Source organism: Protopterus annectens, chromosome 13.part0 (genome assembly GCF_019279795.1).
Source record: "Protopterus annectens isolate FY-2018-M chromosome 13.part0, PAN1.0, whole genome shotgun sequence".
In the NCBI taxonomy this organism is placed as follows: Eukaryota; Metazoa; Chordata; order Ceratodontiformes; family Protopteridae; genus Protopterus; species Protopterus annectens.
In genome coordinates, this window is record NC_056747.1 from 322093521 (window position 1) to 322120032 (window position 26512).

The 26512-nt window shown below is 38.9% G+C and overlaps 2 protein-coding genes across 9 annotated transcripts in view; one reads left to right on the plus strand and one right to left on the minus strand.

Annotated features, from left to right (window-relative positions):
* The window catches only part of RFXANK (regulatory factor X associated ankyrin containing protein), a 223150-nt gene extending 219412 nt beyond the window's left edge, over positions 1-3738 (minus strand). Inside the window, exon 1 of one of the 5 annotated variants that reach the window (XM_044053915.1) lies at positions 3658-3738. The gene's annotated coding sequence lies outside the window, so the exon portion shown is untranslated. The other 4 variants (XM_044053912.1, XM_044053914.1, XM_044053911.1 and 1 more) reach the window with 4 other exon arrangements.
* Positions 1-26512, plus strand: part of BORCS8 (BLOC-1 related complex subunit 8) — a 1082199-nt gene that overhangs the window by 747633 nt on the left and 308054 nt on the right. The gene's annotated exons all lie outside the window — the stretch shown is intronic.

Consider the following 26512-nt stretch of genomic DNA (forward strand, 5'->3'; position numbering starts at 1 on the left):
ACCCCAAGCATACATCCAAATCAACAAAAGAATGGCTTCACCAGAAGAAAATTAAGAGTTTTGGAATGGCCCAGCCAGAGCCCAGACCTAAATCCAATAGAAAATCTGTGGGGTGACCTGAAGAGGGCTGTGCACAAGAGATGCCCTTGTGTGACACCCATGCACTGGCCCAGCAATTAAGGAGCCTCAGTCCTCGCCACTAACACCAGTGAGGGGCATCCACAATGGAAAGGATGACAAATACACACACAGTAGTGTACAATTTCCCTTAAGAGCACAAAGAGATCACAGTCAGTCTGGGGCTGGTTTCTCCCCAGATCCCCAATAAGACTTACCCACTGGCACAGTTATAGGGTACAAGTCTCAGCCTAGTGGTCAAGCTAAAACCTCCAGCACCCTCTCTGTCCAACCAGTGCTTCGTGTCCCTGCCCAAGTAGCTGACACACACACACACACTCTTTAAGATATGAGTTATATACAAACACATAGACACTCCTGGGGAAGGCTGGCACAGGTTCTCAAGCTATGCCCCTTCCTGCCAGTCTATAAGGTAGTACCAGCTGCCACCAACCACTAATATCAGCTACTAATAAGGCCCTTACCAAGGGGTGTCCAATTATTACTGTGCAATATTATTATCCAAGTAGTAAGTGTGACCCAGGGCCGGGATTGCCAGATTTCTGACTGGCCGGCTAGGGACAAAGTGAGGACCAAAAAAAAAAAGTCTTAAAAGTCTTTAAACACAGAGCTACTTCTGTTTAATATGGAACATCAAGCAGTTCCGCATTAAACACAAGTAGCTCCGTGTTTACCAATTTTTGATTGGCCCGTATGCCGGTATACGAGCCAATCAATAAACGGAGCTGTGTTTAATGCAGAACTGCCTGATGTTCCGCATTAAACATAAGCAGCTCCGTGTTTAGCTATTTTTGATTGGCTCTTATACGAGCCAATCAAAAAAAAAAAAAAAAGCGGAGGGCTGTTTCACTGGGATTTAAACCGGCAATGCTGGACTCGGGATTGGGCTGCTGATCCCAGGGCAATCCCGCTCAAATGGGGACGTCTGGCAACCCTGCCCAGGGCTAAAGCTATTGGAGTGGCTTGGCCAGTATCACTAAAGACATCCAATGTACTCTAGAGCTTAAATTATCTCTACGCAAAACAGCCACAGTTGAAAGGTTAAAAATATTTAATAATAAATAAAACACAAGACAATACTTCTTACTACACAGTGCCAGTCAAGAGTTCAGACATCACAGGAAAATGCTTAAAATAATACAGTAGAATAGGTCTGACATCAATACAGAAAACAGCTAGACTAAATGTACTATTTTCTATCTATATCTAAGAGCAATCACAGTTCTAAATAAACTTACATATAAAGCAAAAGCAGAGTACTGGTGAGTTGTCAGCTTTAGACAAAATCTAAAATACTCTCTGTCTCTGAGAAAGTCCTTTAAATTGATAATACATCCTGCTGATTCATTTTAGATTACATCATTCCTAACAATTCTCTGGTTTCCCAGGCTAACAGAAACTCTACATTTACATTTCTTAGTAAGCTTGCACCTGGTCAGGAAACCCCAGCAATTAAAGACATTATATATGTAAAATCTAGCAATTAACACTGGTCTCAAAACAACAGATATAATCTGCTGGTTCAGACACCACGGCTCCGAGCCCTGAGATCAAACATTCTTTCAATGCATGACTTATCAGCTTTCTTACAGCAGAGTGCACTGTTACATTTTTGCAGTTCAACATCCAATACAGTCTTCTCATATTTAAGAGAACAAGCCTATGGCTTTTATTAATATTTACAAAGACATAGAATTATCTACAAAATTCTATCTAGCTAGGCTGGCAGCCTTCACATAGCTTCACACCTCACAATCTGACAGATGTGGATCACTTTTGCAAGAAGAGTGGGCAAATCTTTCCAAGTCAAGATGTGCCATGCTGATAGACTCCTACCCAAGAAGACTGAATGTGTACTTAAATCAAAAGGTGCTTCAACAAAGTATTAGTTTAAGGGTGTGTACATTTATGCAACCAGCTTATTGTATGTTTATTTTTTATAGTTTTCCCCTAACAGATTTGTTTGTTTTTCAATTGAATTGTACAGGTTATAGGTCATATTAAAGGTGGGAAAAGATTTGAAATTATTTATTGTGGTCTCATTTTTTATATCACAAAAAACTGGCAATTTAACAGGGGTGTGAACACTTTTTATATCCACTGTATAAGCACAATGTCATGTATCCATACTACTCAACCTCTCAACTCAAGAATCATGGACAAAGGCCCCAAAAAATGAGAGATTTTAAATATCACTCTTGTATATATAGAAAGTTGCGATAATGCAGTAGCGTGCATTTTTGAAGGATACGAAGTCTGAAACTCAAATGTTTGTCATTATTTGGTAGCTGCGATCCTCAACATGTTGCCGGAAAACCACTGGTTTTATGAGAAACAGAATAAAAATATAAAGCAAAATTGGAGACATGATGTGAAATTAGGGACAGTTGAGAGGCATCGAAGTTTCCTAAATGTATTTATACTTTCTTTTACAATATGAGTCTCATATTTCACAAGGAAGCTGCTAACCCTTCCTGGTTTCTCAATTAACAGATAGTGTTGTGTTTTCCTCTTCACTGCATACTGTCTTCACAGCCCACGTCCATTGTTATTCACTAAATCTATTTCCAAATGGGCAGTCATTGCACAGCATTATTCTACAGAACATCAGCCCACAGCACATTTAGGTAGTTGTACCACCATTGTACTAACCAGTTGCATAGCATGCCATACACCTTCCTATAGCACAGTTGTCTAGCTAGAAAATGTTCATACCCGCCTCCAACACCTCTGATGTGCAGAATTTAAACACACCAGTGGTGATCAAGCCCACAAGTCCTCTGTTGTGTTACTTACAACTCTCTTTTTTTAAACAAGCTATGCCACACCGAGATGTAAGAGACTGGCACACAGTCTATTGGCCCTGCGTTCTATCACCATCAGCTCCTAGCTGTTATCCAGCCTCACTTAACAAGTCTGAGCTCGGCACGAATGGGACTGTTAAGGCTTAGGGCACTTTAAACTCTCTATTCAAAGTATAGTGCAGAGAAAAATAAATATAAATTATTTTGAGACAAAACATTGGCTAAAACGTCCACAAGCCAGCATACAACTATACCTGCAACCAACCAAACAGGGCTGCTCATACCACGTCGCATGCCCAGACACTGTGACCACAGGCTTAGCAGGACCATGCCAGACTGCATAACAAGAATAGGAAATAAAATAGGCTTAAAAAAAGAGTGCAGGTAAACTTTCAAAACACGTTCACTAAATCCGAAAACTAAGCTATTACCGACCCCTCCATCTGCAGCAGTTTTACCAAAGAGGTTCGGGTTTAAGAACGAAGAGTACCTTCCTTCCGCTAACTGTAATCAAACCCAGCCAACGTGCCGCGCTGTGTGCAAAAACTACACACTTCCTTAACAAAACTGAAAGTAACTTTCCGAATCCCACAATGCGTTACACTGCTGCAAGCGGCCGTAGCCCTAATATGCATCCGATACATTAAATGTATAATGTTCGCCTGAGCTGCAGCTGCTTAAATCGCAATGTGTGTACTGAGTGCGTACTACTGACCCTGCTAGGTAAAAAGGAACCTGACAGCGGTATCCATCCCTAAATGGTTCTGATCAGTCACCGAATCCAAGAGGCAGGCAAGGAAGATGACTTCTTTAAAGGCACAGGACCAGTTTAGTGATTGCACCGCCCCCTACCTCGCCTGTGCTACCTGTTCTAGGAAAAGGACGCAGATGGAGATGAACACAATGTATTTCAAAATGCGGCATGCAGGCTATTGTATTCGGACAAAACTCTTAATCTTCCATCTGCTCTTAAAAGCTGGAACAAATGGGAAGAATGTAAACTAGGAAATACGCAGAATTGTTAAAACGCGTTACTTTATAATCAGAAAAAATACTTTTGGTGAATTAATATAGCTGAAAACGGGTGCAGCAGTGAATTCCATTTCGTACTCTCAATCTCACAAAACGATGCCCCAAACACTTAATAAATTTGTCTATCATTTGCAGTTATTCCCTCTAAACGTATTAAATATATTGCTTTTGGATTAGCAGTTCTCTCTGTAATATCATGTCCCAAATAAGCTATACTTTTCTAAGTGATGTTCACAAAATGTACTCTATACATACAGAACAAAGAGTACGGTACGCCTGGCTACACACCCTTGGCAATATATCTCAACTGTTAAGATTTCTGCAGAATGTTCAAATTTTTCCCTCATATTTTGGTATGTTTTCATAAAATTTGTAGATTTCTGGCAAACCACTGAAGATTGAAGTCATCACATAATGATGCAGTAAACCACACAATCCTAGCCAAATAAATCAACTCCCTTTGATAAATACCAGCAGAAATTGTAACCTGCATGTACAATAGAGAGAGGGAATAGTCTGATGCTTAGTGAACCATATTGGTGAAAAAAGGTTCCTTTACTCACATACTTTATTCACTTAACTCACTCTATTCACTGACCCTCAAAAGTCTGAGGCAGGTTTAGCCCCGCTCTGCTTCGCCCTCGCTTCGCTTGGGCTTGCTCCGCACCCCACCCTGCCCCAAAATTCCACCCGCCCCACCACTCCCACATTTATAGCTATAAAGCCACACCCCCACTACCTTTCCAACCATTCATAGCTACCTCCCTATCATCTCCCTCCCCCTTCCACCACTTTAAAAATTAACCACTAACACTCCTCTAAAGTATTTACCATCACCCTTAGGCAAAGAATACCATCCCACCCGCCATGTCAAAGGCAACCCTTAAAATTATCCCCCTCGTCCTGCCACTCATAATTATACCATACGTCCTAACTAGCTATGAAGATCAGCTATTCTTAGGCTTCCACTATCCTAAACATCAAACCAGTACCCCCCTCACCTCTGCTTATTGCTGAACTCTCCCCTTTCTATACATCATCTAAAACAACAAATTCCAACAACCTGTATTTTAATAAATTGTACCTAAAAACCCCAAAATCCAAATATGGTCTAAAACTATTAATTAAACTCTTGAGACTATTAGCTTACCTGAGAAAAATTATTACTAAAGACGGTGACATCCACCCTAACCCAGGCCCATCCTCTACTTCAGACTCTACCAGCCCACCATTCTCCCACAGGTCGTCCAACTCCCTTCTAATTTGCCACCTAAACATAAGAAGCATTAGCAACAAGGTACATAACCTATATGCCGTGTTAGCAACTTACCTCCCTGACATAATGTGTCTATCAGAAACCTGGCTTAAGCCATCAACCAAAGATAATGAGATCCTGCCACCCGGGTACAGCATACTCAGGGTTGATCGCATAAAGAAAAGGGGAGGTGAGATAGCTGTCCTATACAAAAGCACACTTAACATCATAATTAATCCTATTCAACCACCCCAGGTCTCCAATGCTGAATTATTAGCTCTAAAACTACAACTAAACAATCAAAAAAGCATAAATCTAATTGAGATTTATATCCCCCCTGGGAACAATTCAGAAACAATGGAGAACATTCTTAACTGGATAGCTAACAACTACCCTCAAGAAACTATTGTTCTAGACAATGTTAACATTGACTGGAACCAATGTTCTTCACACTCCAACCCCATCTTTATAAACCTCCATGGATTCTCACAGATCATATCCTCCACCACCAGAACAGGAAATTCTAACCAAAAAGAGAGTATTCTTGATTGGATACTCACCAATAGTCACCCCCATAAGTATATGTCTGGGACTCTCCCCAAAGATCTTAGTGATCACCTGGTCACATACATAATGAAAGACAAAACCATCAGCGCTAGACTGCCCATTTATAGGTCTGTCAGAAACAAGAAAAATTTTGAGCCTACAAAATTTCAAATGGAACTCAAATCCTGTAACTGGTCAAAGCTAAAGTACCTTCCCCTAGACGAGGCAGTGACTCTCTTTAATGACACATTTCTTAACATACTTGACTCTCAGGCTCCAAAACGGTCAATCAGAACTAAAATACGAATAGCACCCTGGCTAACAACAGAGTCCAAATCCAAAATAACACTTAGAGATAAAGCATGGGACAAATGGCGCACTACCAAGTTACCCCTAGATCGCATTAAATTCCAACAACTAAGAAATGAGACTAAAAAAGCCATCACACTTGACAAAAAAAACTACTTCTGCCATCTGCAACATAAACACCAAAACAACCCTCAGAAGTTCTGGGCAGGTTTAAATAATCTTCTTCATCCAGGTAAATCCTCCACTTCTACCCCTGGGACATTATGTGGTAAAAGCCCAGAAGAAGTAGCAAATACCTTTAATAATTTCTTTACCGAGACTATTCAGTCCTTAGCCAACCAACTACCTCCCCCCTGCTCCATATTAAAAAATGCTATGCCCAAGTCACTACTCTCCTTTAACCTCCAGCCTGTCTCCACATCCTTTATCAGATCCCTACTGAAGAAGCAAAAGCCAACTACCCTTTCTGCAGATCTACTCCCAGCTGAATATCTGCAAATAGCTGCAGATGTCATAGCCTATCCTATCTCGATCCTAATCAATAGAACCATAACAGAGGCCACAATCCCCTCAATATGGAAAATATCCTATGTTATACCACTCTATAAAGGTAGCTCATCCACAGAACAATCGAACTATAGGCCAATAGCCATACTGTCACCACTTGCCAAAATCATGGAAAAGTGTGTGCACAAACAACTAATGTACTATCTCACCCAGAATAAACTACTGACCAACTCTCAACATGGATTTAGACCTCATCACAGCATGACCACTGCCCTCCTCTCTTTTACCAATAAAATCAACCATAACCGGAACAACAAAAAAATATCCTCAGCTCTCTTTCTGGACCTGTCGAAAGCCTTTGACATGGTGAACCACCAGCTACTTCTCCACACTCTGAAAACCCTGTACCTTGACAACACAGCTCTTGACTGGTTTCATGCCTACCTCTCTGGTAGACAACAAGCAGTACTGTGGCAGAATAAGCTCTCTTGCCTGTTACCAAATACCATAGGAGTTCCTCAAGGCTCATTATTAGGACCTCTTCTCTTTTCAGTCTTTATAAATGACCTCCATACAGTTATCCCTGAAGCCACCTGTATTCAGTATTCAGATGACTCAACTTTAATATGTTCCGATGACTCTCTAGCAAACCTACTAGTTACAACCCATCTCAGTTTTACCACAGTCAAAAACTGGCTCTCAGATCATCATCTGATCTTAAACCCAAACAAAACCAAGCTACTTCTCTTCTACTCAACGAATAAATCCCCTCCTACACATTTTGCTATACAATCCAACAATGGTACCATCATCTTCCCAGACTCCTACACAAAGCTACTAGGAGTTATCATTGACAATAAACTTAGATTCGATATGCATATCACCCAAACCATTAAGTCCGTAAACAAGAAACGTGGGTCCTTATACAGGATAAAAACCTTCCTAACCCCAATGGCCAAAGTGGCCACTGCCCGCTCACACCTTCTCTCTACCCTTCTATATGCCTCTCCTGTGTTTACTAACCTTAACAAATCTGACCTGAACAAACTCTCATGTTGTTATAATCATATTGCCAGATTTGTAACTGGCTTGCCCTATAGAACACACCACTGCTTTAACCTGAAAAAACTTGGCTGGATAGAACTCCCAAACCTTCTCCAGCTGAACCAACTCATAGAAGCATTTAAAATTCTTAAACAACCTGATAACACCCCTGCACTGAAAAATATAATAATTCCTTACACCAATCTAAGCTGCCTTCGCTCATCAAACAGACTCCTTGTCCAAACATTCAAATCACACAACTTAGGCGGTGACGCTCTGTTTGCCAATGCCATTGGAAAAATATGGAACTCCCTCCCCAACAACCTCATGCTTATTACTTCCCCAGCTCAATTCAAAAAGAGTCTAAAACTCCATTTTAAGTCACATTGGCTTTGTCCATGCTCAAACCCAGACTAGCTCCTCTTCGTTAAACCAAGGCCATACTAATTTCTCAGGCCCAAAAGGACAACCTAGGGTGGGGATATGTAACCCAAAACATGTATTGTATATTAGCCAAACTCTAATCTATAATCTGTCTTAATTATTTCGCTAGCATGTTTTTAAAGATCTGTATAATGAACTGTCGTATGTTGTGTTTGTTAGAGCAAGGTAGTTTGTGGTAGTATGTAGTATGTAAATTGCTTTTTATTCTTTTCGATCTTAAACTCTAATATGTAACTATCTGTCATTGAGACTATGTTGGAGCTTTTCTCCCCGGGCCTCCACTGAAAATGGACATGTATCCAGTCGGACTATCCCGGTCAACAAATGTAAAATAAAATAAATAAATAAATGCATTTGAAGTCCAGTCCTTCAGAAAATGCATGGTAGCACAAAATCTTTTGTTCTGGCAACTTTCCAAGTCTATAACAGGCATATTTACAATTTGTCCCTATATTTGGGTCTTTGTTCCCCCAGTATTTTAGGCTTTGTCCACATTTCTTAAGAGGTTAAGAGGCATGCCCTTGGCTCAACACTCTTTTTTTTAACAATAAATGTGTGCCAGACCCTTTCAATATGGAATAGATGAAACATGGAATTTTTAACACTTAAAAGTAAGGAGCATTCCTCATAATATCAGTTACAGCTGAGAGGTACACATTTTAATATTTTCCCACTGTCATACTTGTTTTCAGTAATTCATCACTGAATGTCAATAAAGAACGGAATCATGCACATTTTAAAATACTGACAATAACTCTGACACACAATGAAACATAGCTCTCAACTGTCTAGAATTTTGCAGAACCATAACCATACGTTTGCCTCATTTTTCTGTTTCTTATAAAATGTGTAGTTTTATGGGAAATCATTGAAGATTGAGGTCCTTAAATAATGACAGACATTTAAGTTTCAGACTTCGTATCCTTGAAAAAATGTAATGTAAAACTTGTTATAGCAACTTTCTAAGTTTATATAAGCAATATTTAAAATATGTCCTCAATTTTGGGCCTTTCTTATAGGTTCATAGGTATGTACTAGGCTAATGACCACCAAGGCTTTTATAAACCTAACCGTGCAGCCCAACCCAATGGTGTCCCTGTGTATCATGGACATTTATTAGGAGGGTGTATGTTAGGAAATTTCGAGAGGTTATGTAGGAGGGGGTGAGGTGTTAGTTTGAGCATTACCTTGTGCCTGTGTCTATCAGAGACATGGGAGTCTCTCTTTCTCCTCCCATTTTTTTTTTTAGCTTTGTCCAAAATTCTTGCTGTAATGGCTTGGGAGGTAGGGTATAAGCAGTCAAACTTTATTCCAGTCCTAGTACTGCAACCATGACTCAATTTTAAATTCTCTAGCTTCATGGAACAGAGGTAGTGTATTTGCTGCTAGGACTACTGGCTGCTTATCTAGGCTTATAACCATGCCCTTGAACCTTCCCAGACCATCTTCTTAGATTGGTTCTCAATGGGACTTTCCATTCCATTTTTCTCACTATGAGAGAAGTTGACTTCAGATGGCCAAGGCAGCCCTAACATTATTTACAATTGCTGGGGTTTAACAAGTTATTGCTTTTTTTTCTCCTTTTACTATTAAGCAAAACATTAGTCACTCATTATTTCAGTATTTCATGCTGTTTTGATTTTTTCCTTAATTTTTCTCTTTTTTCCTGTTTTTCCTCATTGATAGCTTCCATCAACACATGTTGCTCGTGGGAAGCAAATTCCTCTTCAGAATCCCACTTGAGGTGTTTGTTTTGCTTAACTCCAACTTGCAGCTCTAAGAGCGGTTTGTCAACAGGGGGCTTCAATTACACATCTTGGAAGAAAACTTGTATTAGAGAAAGCCATGATGGTGGAAAAACTGGACAAAATAAAGAAGGGAGGCTCTTCATCTTGTAAGACTCTATCCACAGCCTTTAGGAGAAAAAGAGGGACAAGAGCCACAGAGAAAAGTGAGGAAAGGTCACTTGCCTGTCCTTTAGTTGCAACAACCACGTGGCCTAACATGATTTAGTCAAACCTGCCTTCATTGTGGTCTAGCTCCTGGTGCCTGGGCAATCCATTTAAGTGGTGGTCATACTCAGACCTTTCTGCTGCCAGCTTCTCCACTCTATTTCCCCTACTTCTATCAGAAGGACACCAACATCATGCAAATCCCTTATAGGTAATGTCCAGCTATCAATTGTAAGGTATTTGTTGTTCCTAACTTTTTACAAACATTAGAGTCCATCCAGTCACTACCTGACTTTTTTCTAATCATAAATGGTGGTCTTACTAATGCCAGTTCACAGGCATTGAGCCCACTACCATGTATTGTTCAGGTGTCAGTCTGTCTGGCATCTACTCTACTGAGCATCTACTCTACTGACATTAGCTTCTCTTGAGCTTGGCTCGTGGGAGCTGGTTGGTCTTCTGCAGTCACAATGCCACCCAGGCATCTAAATACTGGACATCAGTGGCCCTGATATTTTCAGAACACTATTTTTCCTTGACTAGAAGGGTTAGACCCCATTCTTCATTTGAGCCTTGCATACTAAACAGACTGTACTTACCCCACCTTGGCATCCATTTTGTAAACCATTGTACACTTTGCTGAGGCACCCCTCCCCCATTTAGTCACCTATGTAGTTCTGTCTGTCCCACCTGGAAGGTAAACCAGCAAAGAGGTGAGCCCCTTTCTCTTTCTAGCCCAACCTCAAGCATTACTGTTAGTAATCCCCATCTCAGCCTTAATCTTTAAAGGGTAATATTGTCATCCTTAGAGGTCCCGTTATATAAGAGACACTAAAAGTGCCTTTCAGAAATCTAATTATGTTGATTTGGAACTTCAGTATAATGAACTCTATCAGGATTTTGATGATGATGAGGGTGCTTCTTTTCCACTATCTCATTTAGATGATTCCCAGTGCTGGAAAGTTCAAAGATGATGCAAAAAAAAAAAGACAGGGAGAAATGGTCTAAAATCACTGTTCCCACTCCGCTGAAGGAAAAACTGTTTTCAGAAGGGGAGTGTGGTTGGTTTGTACTCCCAGGGACTGGTTGATCTTGGCAAATGGACAAGACTGAAGAGTAGTAACACTTTTCAGACAGAGGTTGTATGGATCTTCCATTCCTTTTAGTGTCAAAAATACTGGATACATCAGGCCTCAACTGGAGTGTGGCGAAGCTTCCCTCATTTTTAGTAACATAAATTCTGAATATATAGACTCATACATCATTCTCCTTTTTAACACGTACTATTCCAGTCAACTCATAACAGCAAAGAATTAGGTCATCATAACATGTTGTTTATCACAAAAGAAGTATTCCACATGCTTACCTTTCAGTCATATTTCTTCTTTTGTTAATGGGATTCAAGATGTGTCCTTTGAGCATAAAGGGTGCATATACATATATATCCAAGCTGAAAGCCCCTTGAGAACATTCCTTTGCTGCCATTTAGTAACCAGTCATTACCAAATGTGGACCTTGTTGATGATAGCCAGCCATGAAGGGGATGAATAATGCATCTGCATGGCTCAGGCTAAACTTTTCTAATTTAATATAAATGTTGTGTATTTATGTGTAAAAGAGGCTACAGCATAAAAAGGATAGCTGCCACAAGTTTCATTGCAAAGGTAGAGACATAGATGTTGCTACTTTTTCACCAAAAAATTAATAGAGATATGAGTGATAGTAGATGGTAGAGAATGATGTGGCTGGCCTACATGAGCATCTTTCTTTTAAAACATAATTTGGCTATTCTGATCACTGATGTCTTAGAGGACACAGTGACCATAAAAGTTGAAAATGCAGCTATTAAACTTGAATCTGTCAAAAAAAAAAAACTTCTTTCATATTAAGCAGTGTGACACACTGGTTGCCTTTAAAAAGGAGCTGGGCAACTGGATGGATATTCGTAAATTCACCCCTGGAATGAGTGGCCTGGCTCTCATTGAAGAGAGTGGCAAGACTTATGGGTAAGTACTGGCAAGGTGAAATGGCCTTGTGGCTAAGTTTCCTTAACTCCTGTCATCCTATAATCCTGTGGTGACAGCTACTTTCTTAGAAACTGCTAATAGTAGGATAACTGGATCCAGGAATGTGCATTGCAAGTGACAGACCATGCATGGCTCATAAAGAGAGATACACGTGATAATGGAAGGGCCTGAAGATCATTAGTGGAGAAATAATTTAAGACTAGTAGGTCTACCAAAAGATATCCCAGCAAATAGCATCTGCAGTTATCTGCACAAGCACCTGGTCAATGCCCTTACTTTGTCACCATTAGAGATGATTATTATTGAGAGGGCTCATACCAGTCTTGTTCCCACTAAGACCACAAAGATCCCTTGCCAGACAGGGCATAATGAAGCTGTTAAACTATGCGGACCAGGAACACATCCTTTCAAAAGCAAAGGAGGGGTGATCTTTCATGATAGGTGGTGTTATTAATCAAGGTACAGTTAATTTATGCAAACGCCTTCCTTTTTTAAGTCCTTGCTTTATAAAACAAAATGCCTGCATCTCATAAGGTTAAGACAAAATCTTTCAGTTGCCCAGCAACTGTTCTACATTTTATTAAATCTCATCTCTTCATGGAATCAGTGACTAAGGGGACTTCAATTTAGCAAAAATCATGCATTAAGCAAGAGGAAGACAACTGGGACAGGCCAAAGTGAATTGTTGGGTCAATAAATGTATGCCAGTGCTCATCTTTACTTCCCCATATGTTTACAGCCCTACTTTGTCTGATAATATGAAAAAATACGGCAAGAGTGAGACAGCAGTTAGCCAGAGAACTATTTAATAAGTATTAGCTAGGCTACTTAAAACAATAATGAGTCACTATCAACAGAGGTGCATCAGGATGAGATGGATACATTTCAAGGAAATAAAAAAAGAGGAGAATGTAACACTCCAAGATGGAGCCAAATTACCACAACAGAATTAAAAAAAGGAGACTAAGAAATTCTTCAGCCTTATTAAACTGAAATCAGGGCCTAGCGATGTCATACAAGTCAAAGGGTCTAAACACACAGGAGTAAGACTTGAAAGGCAGGGCCTGTGGATGTGAGGTTGGTGGATTATTGCACTTCATTAAGCACTGAAACTGAGCCTAGGTTACCGAGAAGCTTTGTGCTAAATTCTTTGACATTAAAGTTTAAGTCTCAATAAAAGCAGAAGAGGGCATACAAATGAAGAGATCCCAGGGATGGCGGATTTCTAGTACTTATACAGATGAGGGTGGACAGGGGTGGGAGTTGGGAATACTATTCAACACATCAGTAGTCCCTCTATCTTTTGGGTGTATGTGTGGGCATAATGTGGAATGTCTTAAGTGGTATCTTGAGTAGTGCAGCTAAATCAAGGAGATGTCTCCATTATAGTCACTGCAGACCTGCATATTGCACTAAATTTAGTTAGAGATGGGGCTTTTGACAGTTTACAGGTCCTTTTCAAGCTAGTTTTGATAGATTAGAAGATTTTTACATCCTAATGAAATGAATCATCATACCTGCATACTACGTCCAATGAAACCAACTCAAGCATACTGGACTACTGGCTAATTTCAAGCAAGTTAGTTACTCAGGTCCAGAATTCTGATATAACCTTTGCCCTGCTTACTGACCACTTAGCAGTTCATAGGTGTGTACTAGGCCAATGGTCCTGGAGCCTTTACAAGCCTAGCCCATAGAAGTGCCCTGACGTCATGCCACAGTTAGTTCCTGGTGCCTCTATCAAATAGAGCCACTGGAGTGATTCCTGGGGTGAACTTTCTATTTTCTATCTACTCATCAAGATTTCTCTTGAAAAGGGCCAGTGAGGTGCTCTGCTTGACATGTATGGGAAGTCTGTTCCAGAGCACGGGCAGTCTCTGGGTTATGAACCTGTCCCTCCAGCATGTTCTATTGATTGTGGTAATGACGTTGAGGTCCCTGGACTGTGTGGTGCTGAGGGATTGGGATTTCTTTAGGTGCAGCATTTCTAACAGGGCTGTGTTGGACATAGCTTTGTAAGTCAAGCAGAGAGCACCTCTTAATAGATGATATGAGACAGAGAAAAGCTTGAGTTTTCTGAGTCTGTCCATGTAAGGCATGTGTTTAAGGCCTAGGATCCTCTTCGTGAGGTACTTTTGTGGCCTTTCCAGCTGTTGCAGGTGTTTAGTGAGGTACATGCCAAATGGGGCATTATACTGTGGTCTAATGAGGGAAGAGTGGAGAGAGATGATGACTTCTTTCCTCCTGGATGCAAAACCCTTGGTAATGAGATGTGCTACATAGGACTTTCTGACCACAGTGGCAATGTGGTGGTTGAAGGAGAGGTTGCTGTCAACCTGTGTCCCCCAGATCTCTTATAATGCCTTCAGTGGGCTACCATCAATATGGTAATTAGTGGGAACTGAGTTTTTCCCAAAGGGAATTATGAAGCATTTTTTGGCAATAAGCTTAAGGCCATGGTTTTGACACCAGTCATTGGTCTCGATGAGGCGGTTCTGTAGGATGTCTACATCACTTGGGGAGTTAATAATGGCTTCCAACTTGCAATCATTTGTGAACTTGGTCAGCCAGAGTCCCTCCGTGTTGGCCTAGACATCTGAGAAGTAAATGCCAAACAGGAGAGGACTCAGGACCGATCCCTGTGTGACTCCACTTGTGACTGGTCACCAGTCTGACTTGGAGTCTGCTACTTTCACACTGTGGGTTCTATCTGTGAGTCAATTTGCAACCCACCTAGTGATATAGGTGTTGATGCCTAGTTTGGTGAGTCTATCAATAATTCCTGAGTGAGGAATGGAATCAAAGGCCTTGGCCAGATCGAGGTAGGCTGTATGAACTGCCTTGCCCTCATCCTCAGCTCTGGTGACTGACTCAGTTCAGAAGTCAACCGGGTTGAGCAAGCATGATCTACCCTTCACAAAACCAAATTGCGTGGGATCCGTAGTGGAGATTCTCTATATCCTTGTTAATTAGGTCCATGATGATGCACTCCATAGCCTTACATATCAGACTCATCAAGCTAAAAGGAGATACTTCAAAGGGTCTGTAGTCGCTCCCCCTTTATGGAGAGGGATGACTGTAGCAGTGCACAATTCTGTAGGGACAAAGCCTGAGGCGAGGCTGTGATTAAACAGGGCACACAGGTATGGTGCCAGTTCACTTTGTAGATCATGAAGAACACAGCCAGGGACATTGTTGGGTCCCATGGAAGCTGTAATCTTGGCCTTGGACAATGCAGCTTTAACCTGTGCTGCAGTAATGCTGGGTGCCTGGCATTCTTCCGGTATTGTGATTGGCCCTTTGGGGGGGGTAAAGCTGGCACTGAATCTGTCAGCCAGTATTTTGGAAATATCTGTTGGCTCAGTATAGGAGATACAATTGTGCAGTAACTCAGAGCAAATTTGGGTATTGCCATGGAGATTCTTGATATAACTGTAGAAGACTTTGTGGTTGTTTTTAGTGTCTGCCACAATTCTGCCTTCATAGCTAGCTTTAGAGGTTTTGATGAGGGATCTCAACTTTTTGTTGAGGCTAATAAGGGACTTTTTTCAGTCTTGGGACTTCATCTTTTTCTGCAACAGTTTCTTCCTTCTTTTGTAGACTTTGTTAATGGCAGGGGACCACCAGATCGGCTTCCTTTTTTTGGAGGAGAACGTCTTGGTTCTGTTGGGTATAGCTAGTTCCATGAATTTATGTACGTGTTCGTACAGTGCATTAGTGTATGATTTGGAGGTCATGCACCTATTTTCCAATTGCATGGGTGCCGTGAAGTTAGCCACCTCTGTTTTTAGGAAATCAGGTTTAGAGAAGTTTTTCATGGTGGTTACCTTTGCTGGTGGTGTGGATTTCCATGGTAATTAGTTTGTGGTCGGATCTAACCAGGGAGGAATTGACTATTGGTGTTGAGCAACGGTTGAACATGTTAGTAATAACCAGGCCAAGAATGTTGCTTCCTCTAGTGGGGGTAAGAATGAGCTGGTCCAGCGCATTGGAATTAATGAATTCCAGGAAGCGTTGGGCAAGTGTATTGGTGCATGAGTAGTTTTCCCAGTTGATGGAGGGGTAGTTGAAGTCACTCTGTATGAGAGTGGGTTGGACCCTAATAGTTTTCAGGGTGCTTAGGAACTTGGAATGAGAGTCTTGGGACATGGTTGGGGACCTATAGCAGGCTACAACCTGAATCGCCATCTTACCCACTGTTAGTTGTACCTTAAGTATCTCTGATGCGATATGCTGGGCTACTAGTCTGGAGGTGTGCATATCCTTTATGAATATGGAGATGCCACCAGCTTTGGAGCTTTGGTCCATTTTCTGGGGCCGAAAGGTGTGGAACGAGTTATAGCCTGGTAGCGCAGGGGTGCTTTCTGCTGCTTTAAACCAGCTTTCCGTTACACCATAAATGTTGATGTTCTCCAGTTTGAGAAGTGCTTCGAGCGAGTGCATCTTGAGATTTAGACTTCTAGCATTGAGCAGCATGATCCTCAGATTGCATTTACTTGTAGCTGTTACGGTAGTAATTTGGCAATTGAGTTGCTCAGAGAAGGCAAAAGGATTCAGCAATGATGACTGGACCACTGATATTATATGATAAGGAATGTAGAAGTAACATTGCAGAAGAAGTGAAGGCAGTTATTCCAAAGAACACATTAGGCATTATGCCAGTTAGAATTTACTGGGGTGCAATGAAATTTAAGCTACAATCAATTTGTAGGTAGGCAAAATGGAAATATTTAGGGAAACTACATCAAGAAATAAATAGACTAGAAAGTAAAGTAGATGAATGTTTTTAAGAAATGCAAAATTAGCAGACTTAAAAAACAGAAGATCATATTAGAATATAACAGCATCCATAAGGAGTTAAGTAATTTGCACTTAAAGTACAGTTGTACTTGGAGATGGCAGCCATTATGGCATTTGCTGAAGGAAATAAACCATAAGATTGCTAGCTTACAAAATAAAACAAGAGGGAAGGCAAAATATTATTCATGCAATATCCCTTGGAGATGGTAGTGGTAAACTGGTGAAAAAGGAAGAAATAAAGAATTGTAAGAATATTAGAGTCATCTATAAGCAGATAATACACTGTTAGAACAGGATTGGAAAGGAAATTCTAATAAGTTCTTCAAAAACATTTTTGTTAGTTTCTTTATCATTGGACCACTATAATGCCTTAGTCGTATTGATAAGCAAGGAAGAAGTGTGAACTCCTATAAATTCTACAAATAAGGGAAAAGTTCCAGGTCTAGAACAGACTTAATGCATAAATGTATAATATATTGGGAGGAACACTTAATGGAATTCCTTCTAGAGCTGTTTTGGTCCTTTCAAAAAGATGAATTAGTTAACACCTTCACTTTAATCTCTGTTATTATTGTCATTCCCCAGCCAGAGAAATACCCTTTGAAGTTCTCAAGTCACAGAACCATTTCATTAAGTAATACCAACTTGAAAATATATGCCAGCATATTAGCAGGTATGTTAAGAATTATTCTCCCTTTATTAACCCTTCCTGCACATGTGGGATTTGTGCCTGGAAGGACACTAAGTTTAGCCATCTATAAAATGTTGGTATTTATATGCCACGGTGACAAAAGATTAGGAGATTGAGGTAGCCATTATGATGGATTTTGAGAAAACATTTGTATCTATGTTGTAGACACCTATAGGGAATTTTACAGCAGATTAATTGCACTCCCCCAGAGTTCATAAGTTCAGTCAAATCACTGTAGACTTCACCCGTGTTCTCAGTTCTCGCAGTTTGTCATCTGCTTTCAGGCTACACAGAGATATGAGACATGGATTCACCTTTTCCCCTGCCTTATTTCTGCTTAGGAGAAGAATGGATGAGACCTCTACAGAGTGATCATCACAAGCCTTTTTTGTTGACAATTGTATTTATTTATTTTATTTAGTATTTGTTTACCGGGAAAGTCCAACTTGGAACGAAGCCAATTTTCAGCGGAGGCCAGAGGAGAAACGCTCCAGATACAGGTCTTCGTAACATGGGAGGAAACCCTCACGGACAAAGGGAAGGACATGCAGACTCCACACAGAACACCCCAGCCAAGACTCTAACAAAAAATCCATCGGCAGACATGGAAGCAAAAATATGAGCACTGGATGCATTTAAAAGACTAAACTGTATCGAAATTAATATATATCTGAAATGTTTCCATTAAAACAGCCTGCTGCCAGATAAAAAGAACTAAACAAGAAAATTACCACTTTCATGGCGCTCAAAAAAAAAGTATCCAATGATATAGCTGCACCCCAAACGTAATGCAATAGTTAACATGCACTTGAAGTCACTTTTTCAGAGACTTTTTTTTGTGTGTACATTGAGGGATTAAACTGTGATTACAGTTAATGGTGGAGACAGATTGTTAAAATGTTTTGTCCTGATATTTCTGTATGCTCTCTATAATAATAAAGGGTTCAAGAACATTAAAGCATTAACAAAGCAGGTCATATGGCAAAGTAGGCAAAGATAAATTCCAATATCCATCCCAGTGACCCCCATCCCCACCCCTACAAAGCAGGTTTAAGCAATCCAAACTGGACAATGTATAGCCAAGCATTTATTCTAAACCAATTCTGTGTGTTGAACAATAACTTGTCCCCTCTCTGGGCTATAATTGAGCATGAATATTGAGTTCTGACTCCCAGTGAGGAGTTGATTCAAATAAGATGTCAATACCAGAACACTTAAAACAACGATCAAGTACATGAGATGCCATCTGTGTGTTAAAGTATCTATGAGAATAACAAATCATCAATAGATACATGTGTGTGTAATTCCTATCTGGGGAAACACACACCTTAAAATCAAAGGAATGACGATGAGCAATGACGTATGGGCAGACAGTGGTTTTGTTTAATGCTATGAGAAATATCCTGTTCGCAGACTCCTAAAAGACATTCCATTAAGCTGGTAGCAACACTAATGGGTTTTTTTATGTAGTGTCTTCCTGCATGACATCTCTGATGTACCTACTGAGTCTATTTTCTATGCCTTCGCCAAGCACTGTAAACTTGATATGGCTTCCCTGATCCGGGCCTTTGTTAAGTACTTTGGTGATCTTGCAGGTATGTTTGGTATGTTCCTGTAGAATCATGTTAGAGACATTATTTTAGCTGTCTTGCAGCCAGTGTTTGAATTCAGATACAGAAACAATGTGCAGTCATCATAATGCTTGTTCTGTGAAAGACATTTTGCTGCAGAGCACCTTCTGCCTATCTTCTCCTTTCTTCATGCCAGTTTACTCCAAAATGTTATTTTGTTGTTGCCAATGAGTAGTGTTCCTTAGTTGTAAGTATTTATTCCATTTTCATAAGTTGAGCACAAAAACAGCGAGTTCCAGAAAGGACTAGACTAAGGGGAGGTCCAACCATGGTGGGTGGATTTAGCAGCCTGTGAGGTTCTAAGTGCCAATGATTCCTAACACTGAAGGCACAAGTCCTTCATGTCCTGCATGCCAGAACATCTTGCATCGTCACAGCTTCAACCTTATAGTTATTTTTATAACTTATACAGTTGTGTCCTAATTGTTATGAGTTGACTGGAGTGTTACTTGTTAAAAAGAAAAATGATTTATGAATCCATATATTCAGAATTTAAGTTACTAAAATGAGGCAAGCTTCACCATAGATACTTTAAATCCAGTTGTATCTCATTTTTTTGTTGAAAAGATGGAGTTCTTAAACAGTGGCTTTATTATTATTGTTATTAGTTATGAATAATTTTAAGTAGTTTATTTTAGAAATGGAATTTTGTAAGTAGGATTTCATTTTGTTAACTTGCTACAGACCAATAATTCCAGTGTGTTGTATTACTTTATTGCAGAATTGTGATGGTTTAAATGTTGCAGTATATTCTTATAAGCTTCATTACTTAAATTAACTATTTTTTTTTTGTTATACATATTTTGAGTCGAATTCCAACAGACTTGCTTTCATTTAAATAACAATGGTGTAAACCTGTTTATAGATAGGTCTTACACTGAAAACAGTCACTTGCCCTGAGAGCAAGCCTTTCAGAATCAGGGTAGACTTAACACTGAGAGCAAGTCTTTTGGAATCTGGTCCATTGCAAAACTCTTAATTAAATGATCTACAGAAATTAGTTAATGTACTAGAAAAAAAAATCTTTTAAAAAATTGTTTAGAAGGTTTGTATAGAGAGGTGGTTCAGGGTCCAGTTTATGATATGAAGAAATGTGTTTTTGTGTACACTGCCCTAAAATAATTTGTGGAAATGTGTTTACAGTGAGAAACGTCCCATATACAATTGAGGGGCACTATAATTGTTGTAGTTCCAACGTAGTATAGCTTGCTCAGTGTAAGCAATGCCCTGCCTTCTATGTGGGAAAACCACTAGAAGGCTGAGGGACCGTATGTATGGGCATTGTTTGGACATTGTAAAAAAAAAAAAACACAAATGCCCTTTTTAGGCATATTATGAGGCATGAAATACATTCATTTGGTTTCTTGGTTATTAAACAAATCAAGAAAGATATCCAGGGGAGAGTTCTGGATGAGCATCTTGACACCTGTGAGTTACACGGGCAGATGAGGCTAAATTCAACTAACTACCCTGAACTGAATGAAGCAGCATCTATCAGTTCAGTCTTGAAATTAAAGTATCATGATTTTAAGTGATTTTTATTGGTCAATTTTAAAATGTGACTTAATGTGGTGAGCTGTTTAATGTATCACATGGTAAATCATTTTAGTTCTGATGAAGTTCCGACATAATTAGGAATGAAAGTGCTAAACTCTTCGATGTGTTAAAGATTTTGACTTCAGAGCTGGCTTTTGTGGGTCCTTTGCTGCAATACTGAGTTTTTTGTGTTTCATTTGTTTGTGCTCTCTACTTTACTAGTTAATGTACTAGGCAATTCATAAAGGTGGCATCCTCAGATTTTCATGCCCTAGAGCCCTTACACTTACAGTTTAGTTTATTTTGATAACTGTGCACTAGGGGTGCATGTTGATATCTGAAACCCCCACTGGAAATAACATTTTAAGAGTGCAAAAGTGAGTTTTATATATTTTTGTCAGTTTTATAGTTATCTCTTTGGAACCTTTTGGCTAAAAACAAGTGTATAAGTGTTGGGTTTTGCCCTTTCAGTAGAAAGTGGGGTGCCTGATGTTATGATTCTCTTTAGAGATGGACAGAGAGACAAAAAATAAATACAAATGAAGTATGAATAAAGTCTATATTAATTTCATTTATTTTATGCTTAATATACTTCAGCACATATGTCCATTTTCCACTGTACAATTGGACATTTAAACAAAGGAATAAACAACATCTGCAAGTTTCCTGATGGCAGAACCAATGTAATATCCCTTTTAATGTATTAAAAATTGTGACTATGTAGAAATGGTTTAGGAAACTTTTTATATAAAAAAATTATAACAAGGTAAATTCAGAGTACCATAATTCATTCATTCTTTTTTTGTTTAATGTTTTATCTATCCATGCCTCAGTCATCAAGACCTCTTTCTCACTCTACTGATTCATTTATTTCTCCACTGGCTGGTTGTACCTATAATACTGGCTAGGGAGAGAGTCATCCTGAGATGAGTTATCATTCATGGATGCAATGGATTTTTTGGTTATGTCTTGTGCTGCATATTCAACATAGTCAGTGTGGAGTTCATTCTCTATCCTCTATGGAAGAACTAGAGCCTTCTATAAGAATCCATTCCCTCTCCTCAGTACGGGCAAGCAAGCAAATTCCTGCCCATTCCCACCCCCCCATCTGACTCCATAAGGGGCTGGATCCATTAATCGAGTCCTGGTTTCCTAAGTTATAGTTAGTTATCCATTCTCTGTGCCATGGAGGCAGCTCATTCATACATTTCCTGATGCCTGCTTTATCCTCTTGTGATTTGTAGGGCAGCCTGAACCTATCCCAACAATCACAAAGTTTAACACAGAGAACCAGTCCTGGTTACTTGTCAGACAACATTTTGATAATAAGTGTGTTCGCATGGTTATTTGGCAACAATGAAATTACTTAATTTCAATTTTACCCCACGCATTTCAACAGATTTTGTATTTTTCTCCCACACATGTCTGTCTGTTGCTAGTCTGAAGCCATTTAGGCTGCCTGCCTTATTTACACAAGTCACTACTTCTCACTGGTTAAAGTCAAACTATTCAGGTTTCTGCTGAAGGAATTCAGAATTAGATTGTCCTAATGATGTTTTGCTGTGTACTATGATCTTACTCGCCTCTAACTTAAAGTTAAATTGTCTAAAATGTGTAGCGTGTCTTTCTAACTGAAGTTCCCTAAGCTTGGTATTTTTGTAGTGTGCCTCCCCTGGATTCTTCCTGTTACACTGATGTCTTCTTTGTAAATCTCAGATAAATGGCTCTGTACTCCAGTTTAGGTTTCAGCAGTAAGCTTTAAAGTAGTTTCAACAGACCTTGCTCTCATCTTTACAGATCTATGCATTCCACTAGCTGTATTGTTTTGCTAAAATTCATTTATGCTTTAACTTTCTGATAGCCACTGAGTCCTAGCCAGTGGGCATAAGGTAGAGAACTATTTCTGGAAGGAAGGCCAGTCCACTGAAGGAGGCACACACATGGGTGTTCACATGTTATGAACACACGCGTACAGATACATAAAAACACAAATACACATGCGCGCACGTGCAGAACCTTATGGTCAGTTTAGATTGCCAATTTAATACAGCAAGTAAGTGGAGCACATGATTAAAACCCACACAATGAAGACATACAGTCCCAACAGAGAATGCACTGCCACCAGGAAATGAATCAGATAACAATGTGCTGAAAGGGACTAACACAAACTATTATGTGTCAATCTGATCTAAAAGACTCTTTGCATAGAAACACAAGTCCATACTCTTTACTCTATTTCCTGTTTTCCTTACTGTAGACAGAAATGTCACCTGTATTTCACTCTTCCATATCCAAGAAAAATCTTGTGCATAGTCAAGTGAATTCCATTTTCATTTGACCATTTACTAATATAATCAAAATGCTCTGCATAACCTCACTGGTTTTCCTTAATACTATTACGATTGCTGTTTTAATGTTCCCTGCATACTTTATATTGCTAAGACCATTTATGTTTTAATGTTCTCTTCATATTTTATATAGCTAAGCCCATTTCTTTTAAATGTATGGATGTGTATGAGAAAAGAAATCTAGGACCCTGTACTGATACCTACAAGATGCCTTTTTAATGTTAATTCTCCTTGTTTAGGTGTTCTTTAGTCAACACTGTCCATCTCCTACCCTCAGTTGGTATTTTATTCATATTGCTAGCTTAGGGTATAGTTATAACTCTCTAAATTTCACCTGAAACCTGTCTTGATTTATTTTATCAAATGCCTTGCTGAAGTGGAGGTAAACAACATCCACCTGGAGCTATGCATTGCTGACCTAATATTTTTGGTCACATGGGACATGAACATCCTTTTTTGTTTACTGAAAATCTCCATAACTCTTGTTTAGTTTAAACCATATTCCAGCAGTTCCTTGATCCTTCCTCTGCAGCTTAATAGACTTATCGGTGTGTAGTTTTTCATACATTTCTTGTTCCCCTTACCTTACCTTTCACCACTGGCTCCTCATTAATCTTATTGCTGTCCATTTGTATGTCTTTGTTTTTAGACTACAAGAAAATAGCCACAACAGTGGTTTGGAAGTGGCACTACATGCTTATATAACAGCTGCAGAAAGAGAATGACAAAGGATATAAAGGTAGTTTATTAATTCAATGATTTGGGCATTACAACGAACAGCAGCCTTACTTTTGTGCAGCATTTCGATTCAGTCTGTAAGAAGATGAGAATGAAAATGGAAGTCTGAGCATAATTATTTATTTTTTATGTTAATCAAATTGGACCAGTCCCAGAGATGGTAGCATGGTATGGTGCTCGTATAGCAATAAAAATAAATAACTAAATAGATACAAACAAAAGCATAAAAAATGATTCAGCTGCATTTTACTTGAAAATTTGTAAAAAAAAAAAAAAAAAAAAGCTGCAGAGTCTGGATCCTTGGTTTATGTCCCAATGAGTACTTTAATGAGCAATACCATATAAGAAACTGGAAAAAATTTACTACAAAAGGAGATTATGCAATTAACGTATGGTAGCAGTCTGGAGTAATTAAAGATTTTAATGATGTACAAAGGTTATTAGCATTATTAGATGAGTACGAGAGAGACAGTTGTACAGGTAATGTTTTAACAAACAATTTACGACATACATCTTTACACTGACCTTTATTTTGACCTTTAGAATGTCCTTTAATATTTATTTAATATTCCTTTGTATAGGGAAGTATCCTGTCAATATTATTTCCACAAATTGCAAGTGTTTAGCTATCATTTTAAAATAACACTTGGCTGATGGATTAAACCTTTGACCTTTTAGGGGTCAAATAATTAGAGATGGAATGAAAACAAATTAGAGAGGGAAATGTAATAGAAAGAGAAGAAGACATTTGAATTGTAGGCTAGTAATTGCCTTCCCTATCAGGGATTGATATCAGAGTATAGACAAAGAGAAAGGGACAGGAGAATCCTAAACTAAATACCTGCATTGGTTGAGTTTTTAAATGAATCTAGAACAGAAGTTGTTATTAAAAAAGGGATAATTTGTAGGGCATATAAAATATTGCACAGTAGCTAGTAACTTCAGGAATCAGTCAGAAGATATTAGAAATTTATGGGGAAGGGAGAGCAGATATGCAATTCACAAAGAGACAATGGGAGGACATATATATGGTTCCCAATTATGCAACAAAATCTAAAAGACTTAGGATTTATGCTTAGAAGTGTTTGCATAGATACTTAGGATTTATGCTTAGAAGTGTTTGCATAGATACTTTTATGCCCCGAGCAGACTCCTAAGAATTTTTCCTCAGGTAGATGGAAAATGTTGGAGATGTAATGGGGAAGAATGAGAAACCTAGGAGCATATGTTCTCAGAATGTAATGAGGTGGCAGATTTTTAAAAAATCACTACATAGTACTCATCAGGAATTCTGGGTGAGAAAATGAGTATAACTAAGGAAATGCATTTTTGAGCTAGGATGCAGGATCTGAATTGCCTAGACATAGTAAGGCTTAGTTAAGCTTAATTCTGGGGGCTGCCAAAAAAGTAATTACCAGAAAATGGAAATCAGATTCTAAACCAACTATAATTGAAGTAGTAAATATTGTAACGGAGATAAAAGAACAGGAAGTGTGATCTTTAGAAAAGGGTAGGAATAAATTACATAGAAAAAATGGAAATTGTGGGACCCATACATGCAATAAAAAGTTATTCAGGTATGAGGTTTAAGAAATGGTAATGATGCTTTGACTATATGATATATAACAATACGTGAAGTGTAATGTTTGTAAATGTGAACTTAATATGGTTTTATGTAAATGTAAGTTTGCCTATGTCTCAAGTGATAATTCAGTTAAAGTGTTTTAAAAAAAAACTTTGACCTTTAATTACATTTTGTGTGTGCTGGGTTTACAGCTCTGTCTTAACTCTACCATAATAAGAACATGTTACTAATGTTAAAAGATTTGACATTATTTTATAATTGCTTGGCGTACCTAACAAATTAGTTCTGATCAGTTTTTTAGGTCATAAGATGAATATGGTGGGTAGAATATTTTGTAAGGCATATATCAGTGTTTTGTAATAGCAACAAATTGGTATCACAAGTTCTAAACATCTTTTAACACAGGCTGAAATTATATCTTTTAAAATATACTTTGTTGTGTGATATAATATGCAGCTTTTATGCACACTGTGCAAGCCTGGAAAGTCTTTTAAGATAACTGTCACGTCTCATACATTCAAAAGTGATGATAAAGCATTGCATGGGTTCAAGATATTTTATTGTATGGGTTCAAGACATTTATTGTACATAAACACATCAGGAACTGTAACTGGAACACATCTTTAAGCTAACTGATTCACTCTTTACTTCAAACACACTCACATGTGCATCTCCGTTCATGACTGCATTAATTCTGGCTGACTGTACAAAATGCCACTGATCTTGCACGTGCTCAGTAACTTATATGCACGTGCTATCTAACTACAGTGTCTGACTATATAAAATACACAGAATGATCTACATCCTCCCTCTCTAATTTTATTCAACATGCAATAGGAGAACAAGACATTTTACATGCTAGATATATCAACATATAAAAACAAATTAGAACGCAAGTCCAAGCCACTGTGTATTTCAGATTGAGTCTGAAAATTCTACCCAATCTGATCACATAAAACCTTTGACTGGGCTTAGCAACAGGGACAGTCTCTGGGGATTCTTTTACATTTGGAACTTCAGGGATTACATCAGGATTACTTGAAGAAAGTACACTGTCCTCTGGAATTCGAACAAGTGTAGAGTCACTCTGAGAAATGGTCATTGGCACAGGCAATCTGCTGCATC